General features: G+C 38.3%; 1 pseudogene; it reads right to left on the bottom strand.

Moving 5' to 3' along the window:
- Positions 1–3,129: 3,129 nt before the first annotated feature.
- Positions 3,130–3,785, bottom strand: LOC122582804 (annotated as a pseudogene).
- Between the last annotated feature and the right edge of the window lie 2,521 nt (positions 3,786–6,306).

Genomic DNA, 6,306 nt, shown 5'->3' with positions numbered 1-6,306 from the left:
AATCAATAAAAGTTTGCAAGGATTTAGACTTTTCCTTAATCAAATAAAGGTGCATATAACGTGAATAATCATCAATAAATGTAATAAATGAAGTATGTCATGTAATGGAAACGGGATAGGGGCCACTTATATCAGTATGAACATGCCCTTGAGTACGACAGAACTTACATTTGATGTTCAAGACATTAGAGCTAGAGGCAACTGCACCAGGACTGATCTTTGAAGCTTTCTTTCGAGTCTTGTTACTGTTGTTACCCTTCCTCTTCTTAGAATTAGCAGTGGTAGTAAGGTGAACAACTTCAGGTTTCTTGAGCTTAAGGCGATCCTCTTCTTGTTGACACATTGCAATCAGTTCACTCATCTTCCATTTATCTTTCTGAGCATTATAGTTAATTTTGAAGGCATCAAATTGAGCAGGCAATGATGTCATTATGAAATGCACAAGAAAATTATTAGAGACTTCCATTTCGAGAGTCTTAAGCTTGTTCGCCATGTCACTCATTTTCATTATGTGTTCACGGACACCGCTACTTCCATCATATTTCAGAGTAAGCATCTTTAGCATTAAGCTGCTTGCATGCGCTTTAAACGATCCCTTGAAGTAATCCTCAACAGATTTGAGGTAATCTTTGACTTTGTCAGACTCAGGAATAGCTCCTCGAAGACCAAGGGGAATAGAGTTCTTGACCCTCATAAGTGATAACCGATTCGCCTTGTCCCACTTCTCAAATGTTGTTTTCTGTTCTGCAGTAGAGTTCGCAGTAATAGCAGCGGGTTCATCATTACGAATGGCATAGTCAAGGTCAAGGTACCCCAGAGTAAGATCTAATTGATCTTTCCAAGCAGTGTAGTTTGCACCGGTAAGTGGCTGAATGCCAAGAGTAGGTGCTACAGTGGAAATAAGAAGGATATAGATTTAGGATACAAGTAATAGAAGATTAATAAAGTAATGCCTAAAACTAAGGGCAATTAGATTATAGTGACATAATTAGCTATCTAAAGCAGACTAAGCAATATCTATAAAACTAATGGAACTAAAGTAATGCTTAAACTTAACTAAGGGCTAATGATAATGTTCCTTATAATAACATAATTAGATATCCAAGGCTTATTAAGTAATGTCTCTAAAAGTAATGGAACTAACGTAATGCCTAAATACGTAAGAGGCTAAAGTAATGTTCCTAAAAGTAATGAGACTAAGACCATTATACTAATGAAGCCAGTGATAGGTAACCTATTGTAAACACCAAAACAATAAGTTGACATAAGGCTCTACTTAGATTTACATCACCTTTGGGCAGAAGTAACTAATATCTAAGTACACATGAGCATTAGGGTCATGCGGCACAACGCTTATCTTTTGACTTTTGGGCACAAAATTAAGAATCGTGTATCTTATGCATGAAAAATATTCCTTTTAGCACACAAAGTGTATTAAATCACCTTTGGGCAGAATCAATATACTTAGTATTCATTATCCAAAAGGAAAAGAACGCACCATGAGAATCATATTTGACCTTTAGGCACAAATGATGAAACCATGTACATTAGTGCGAAGCCCCCACACATTACGGGGGTCCGGGGGCAGCGCCCCTGGGAGCGGGGTCGAAGGGGCAGAGCCCCTGGCTGGGATTGAGCTATGGTAAAAATGTCTCAAAAAAAATAATTTTCGAAAAATAAGATACAAATTTAGCCACAAAATTATAAGGTAAAATTAGTAAGCACGAGTTCATTTATCAGCTAAAATCATCTTTAGTTTAATACGAACTTAAGTTATAACTCGTGAATAAGTAAGCACGAAGTAGACCATAAGTTCGTGATGATGTAAGCACGAAGGTAACATAAGTCAACACGATGTTCGTGTGATGATGTCAGCACGAAGAAGTCATAAGTCTACACGAAGTTCGTGATGATGTCAGCGTGAAGACAGTCTGGTTCGTGTAATGACGTCAGCACGAAGTAGTAATGAGTTCGTGTGAAGATAGCTGACTTCGTGCGAAGACATGAGCGAATTTGTGTGGTAACGTCAGCACGAAGTAGTTTTGAGTTCGTGATGACATCAACACGAAGTTCGTGCTGACGTCAGCACGAGTTTCTTCATTCTGCAGCTTCTAAGTTCGCGTAAAACCCTCGAAACGAACCAAAAACATAACAGGACTTCGTAATGCGTCTCTGATACCACATGTTGGAATAAATATGGTTTGATTCAAGGGAAAATACTCACCAGATGATCCTGTGGAACCTGTAAATGCATTAAACATGTTTGCCATTGATTTCGGGTTCCCAAAACAAGGTGATTGAGTTAGGATGAGATGGGTAATTCGGCTGTGATGTTATGCACGAATTTGAGAGGAGTAAAGACACGAATTTGTGTGGGATTTTGTGTGTGTGATTCACCTTAACTTAGGGTTAATTACCCTCTATTTATAATGAGAGTAATTACACTTACCACCCTTTAGTAATTACACATTCAACCCCTGTGGTGTTTAATGTGCATACCATTAATCCTCTTATTTACAATCATCTAATGGGAAACCCTATTCTACGTCTTTAAAAGTAAATACGCTCATCATATATTTACCTAGACATAGGAATTTCATTATCGTCAATTATCATATCAAGAATGATACATGATCAGTGACGGTCACACTAACGTGGTTCCAACATTTGCTACAATATATTAGCAGGACACTCGAAAGTACTAGAGATGGCAATTCAAAGATTAATGCTAATTAGTTGATTTAGATTATGCTGGATTTATAACCCATCTAAACATCATATTAACATAATCTAGCTTTTTAAGGCAAAAATGAGTACCAATTTTTATACATGAGATATCTGTTAAAGAGATAACTAGTTTTGGACAAAAACTGTTTGGAATATGGGGTCAACGCACTCGATTCCACCCATCTTGACGCATAATAAAATTACTCACTCTGAACCAAAACCAACTCGCCTGCCTGCTGCCTGAACCCCTTGCTACTTTTACTCACACGTATTCTGTAGTTGTAGCCGTGCCCTGCATAATAGCCATCTACTACACGAGTTCGATTTAGTATAATGGTCACCTCCTCACAGAGAGATAAAATGATGACAAAGTCAACAAGTACTCATATTAAATCAATAACATTAGTTAGTGGCATAAGCCCAAGCATTGTTGCTAACAGAGTCAGCCAGATAGCCAGCAAGGTTCTCCAATGGACCCTTCCCAGTCATGATAGCTTGAACAAAGAATCCAGACATCGAGAACATAGCTAGTCTACCGTTCTTTTATCTCTTTGACTTTCAATTCAGCAAAACTTTCAGGATCATCAGCAAGTTCCAATGGGTCAAAGCTCCCATTAGGCTAAAGTGGGTCAACTACTTCTCCAAGTGGTCCACCAGCTACTCGGTAACCCTCAACTGCACCCAACAGGATTACTTGAGTAGCCCAAAATGGCTAATATGCTCTGTGCATGGACCAAACTTGGTTACCCAAGTAGTCAAGTCCTCTTTCGATAAAGATCTCCTTGAACCATACAGCTTTACCAAACTTGACAACATTAGGGTCCAAGAGCTCCATAGTCATCAGGGAACTCACCAGTGAGGTATCAAGGAGCCTCACCAGAGAATGGTCCCAGGTACTTGAGTCTGTCTGGACCATCCCATTGGCTGCTTGATGTTGCAGCTTTTGCGGCTGCTTTCCTCATTGACACCTTTCCGTTACCAGAAACTCCTGATGCAAATGGAATAGATTTTTCTGTTTGTCCTGTGAAAGACGAAAAAGACATTGTTGTAGCAGCCATGTTTTTGTTAGGATTTGCAGAAAAGAAATGTAAGCAAAGATTAGTTTGGTGAGTTTACGGGGTAGCCAGTGGTACAAGAGTAGCCAAATGAAGTACTGACATGTGTCATTCCATTTCATCTCATCCAATTTATGAATTCTCTTAAGAAAGACAGGAATGGTAGATGACTATTAACCAGTTGTTGCGGGTTTTGAACCGTCTGTAGCCAAGCAGACCAAAGGATCCTCATTTTGTAACACTTATTTTCTTAGTCTCTTAGTACTCGTACTTTGATACAGTAGTATTGTGCATTTTGGACAGCATATCCAGTATAAATGTATTGTATCAGAATCTACATAAGTATCACGAAACCCGGCTTCTAATTGTACATTTGTGAACTACTGCTACAATAGACAAATAGAAGTTATCAGGCTGCAGCAGCTCCTATTTAATCTGTAATCTTTCTTTCACTAGTAAATCCATTTACTCCATAGAAGCATAAGAAAAGTGATTAGCATTTTCCTTTATTTTGCCTTTACTAACGATAATTCCTAAAAGTATAAGGTTAATCAACGTATTTAAATTTGGATTGCCAGTGATGAAAGTAAACAAAGACAAATGCCCCCACTTGGGTGAGCTCAAGTGGGGGCATCAAAGTGCATCTTGTTTGGTTGTGGCGGTTACCATCTAATGAGTTCTTTGTCGTGTTGTCTCTATCAGTGTTCCTAAGTCAGAACCCTACTACCACTTTTTATTAACAATGTATCGCGTTTCTTCAATATCCAACTCTGAATTTGTCATGTTGATTTCAGGATCAAGCAAGTCTATTTGTTGGTTCAGGTTGACATATGGACATTTTTTTGTCTAAACTTCTTAGAATTTTCTCCTTTGGCTCGTGTTTAAGCAAAAGCTGAAAACGCATGATCATATGAAACCTTAGGATATGGATATGGGTGGGGTTGTAAATCTTAACATTGTTTGTTGTTCTTTGTGTAAAACAGGCCCAGATTCTCAAACTCACCTCTTCTTTGAATGTACGTTCTCGTCCACTGTATGGTACCTGGTTAGAGATATAGCAGATATGTCTATTAATCTATTATCTCGCACAAGTGGAATGACATCTCTACTGATCTAATTCAGAATTTTAAAGCTGACTCAGCAAAGAGTATTATTGCAAGGTTAGTGGCTGGTAGCTGCTACTGTCTACTTTGTATGGCAAGAAAGGAATAACCGTTTGTTTAGTAACCTTAAAAGGCAGCCGGACAAGTTGAAGAACATTATTATGGAGTCTGTTCGTTTTAGACTCGCATCTATGAAGTTTAAGGCGACTATGAAAGCTACTAAACTACTTGATAAGTGGAATCTCTCGTAATTGCTAAAGTCGAATGGTGATACCTCATTGGTGATTGCATGACGAGCTGAATACATTTACTACATCCATGTTTAGTTGTTTTTATTATCGATGTAGGTGTTTTTTGGATTAGCTTAGTTTTTGTCATTTTAGCTTTGATAACCTTTACTGGCATAGGAAAGGAACTAATGTGGCCGAAGGCCACATTTTTCATTTTGTAATGTTCTAATGTTGTTGGTATAAAAGTTTAAACAGGTAACCTTTTTACCCAAAAAAAAACTAGCGTATTAAAGTTATAAATTGCATCTCCTTTTTATGCAAACGACAATTATTATAAAGCCGGATATTATATGAGTGATGACATCTATCGAGAGTATGCTACCTTCATGAAGTCATTTACAGACCCAATTGATGACAAAATAAAATACTTCAAGAAAAAACAAGAGTCGGCGTGAAAGAATATTGAGCGAGCTTTCGGCGTGTTGAAGAAGCGTTGGAAAGTTATTAGCTTTCCATCACGGTTTTGGAGCAAGGAGAGGATGCATGACGTGTTATATAAATGTATTATTTTACATAACATGATTTTGCAGGATGAAGACAAAGCTTACTGTCAAGACTTCTACGAGCGTGACCCGACTTTGGACGAGGATTATTTGAGGCAAGAAACTCCAATGGAGCAGCGGATAGAAAACTCAAATGCGGTTAGAAGCAGGGAAACACATAACATGTTATTGGCTAATTTGGTGGATCATGTATGGGAGAACCGCGCGAGGACGAATGAGGAAGAATACGTGCCGCCTACCGTTGAGTCCTACTTTAACGATGACAACTAGTTTGTATTTTATTTTGTTGTATGGTGTGTAAGTCCCCTCCTCTTGGAGTTGCCCCACTCCTTATAGCCTTATTTATTTCTGTCTCTTGTTTCTCTTGGGAGTTTTGTTGGTTTTTCTCCGTAAAACCTATCAAATTCCTAACTTCCAACTGAAAAGTTTTAATACTAAACTATGATATTTACATTAATAGTTAGATGGGTACAAAGATTATCAATGACGGAGCTAGTAGGGGGCTGGTCGGTGCTCAGCCCCCCGCCAACTAGCCAACCTTCCATAGTTCCAATCCAGGAGACTGTCAACACTAGCCGTTAATTTTCGAGGTCCAAAAGGCCAAAATTCTAAATTTCAACTACATGTA

This window comes from Erigeron canadensis, chromosome 9, assembly GCF_010389155.1.
Source record: "Erigeron canadensis isolate Cc75 chromosome 9, C_canadensis_v1, whole genome shotgun sequence".
NCBI classification, from domain to species: Eukaryota; Viridiplantae; Streptophyta; class Magnoliopsida; order Asterales; family Asteraceae; genus Erigeron; species Erigeron canadensis.
Note: the sequence above shows the minus strand (reverse complement) of the source record. Positions and strands in the feature narration are given on the sequence as shown.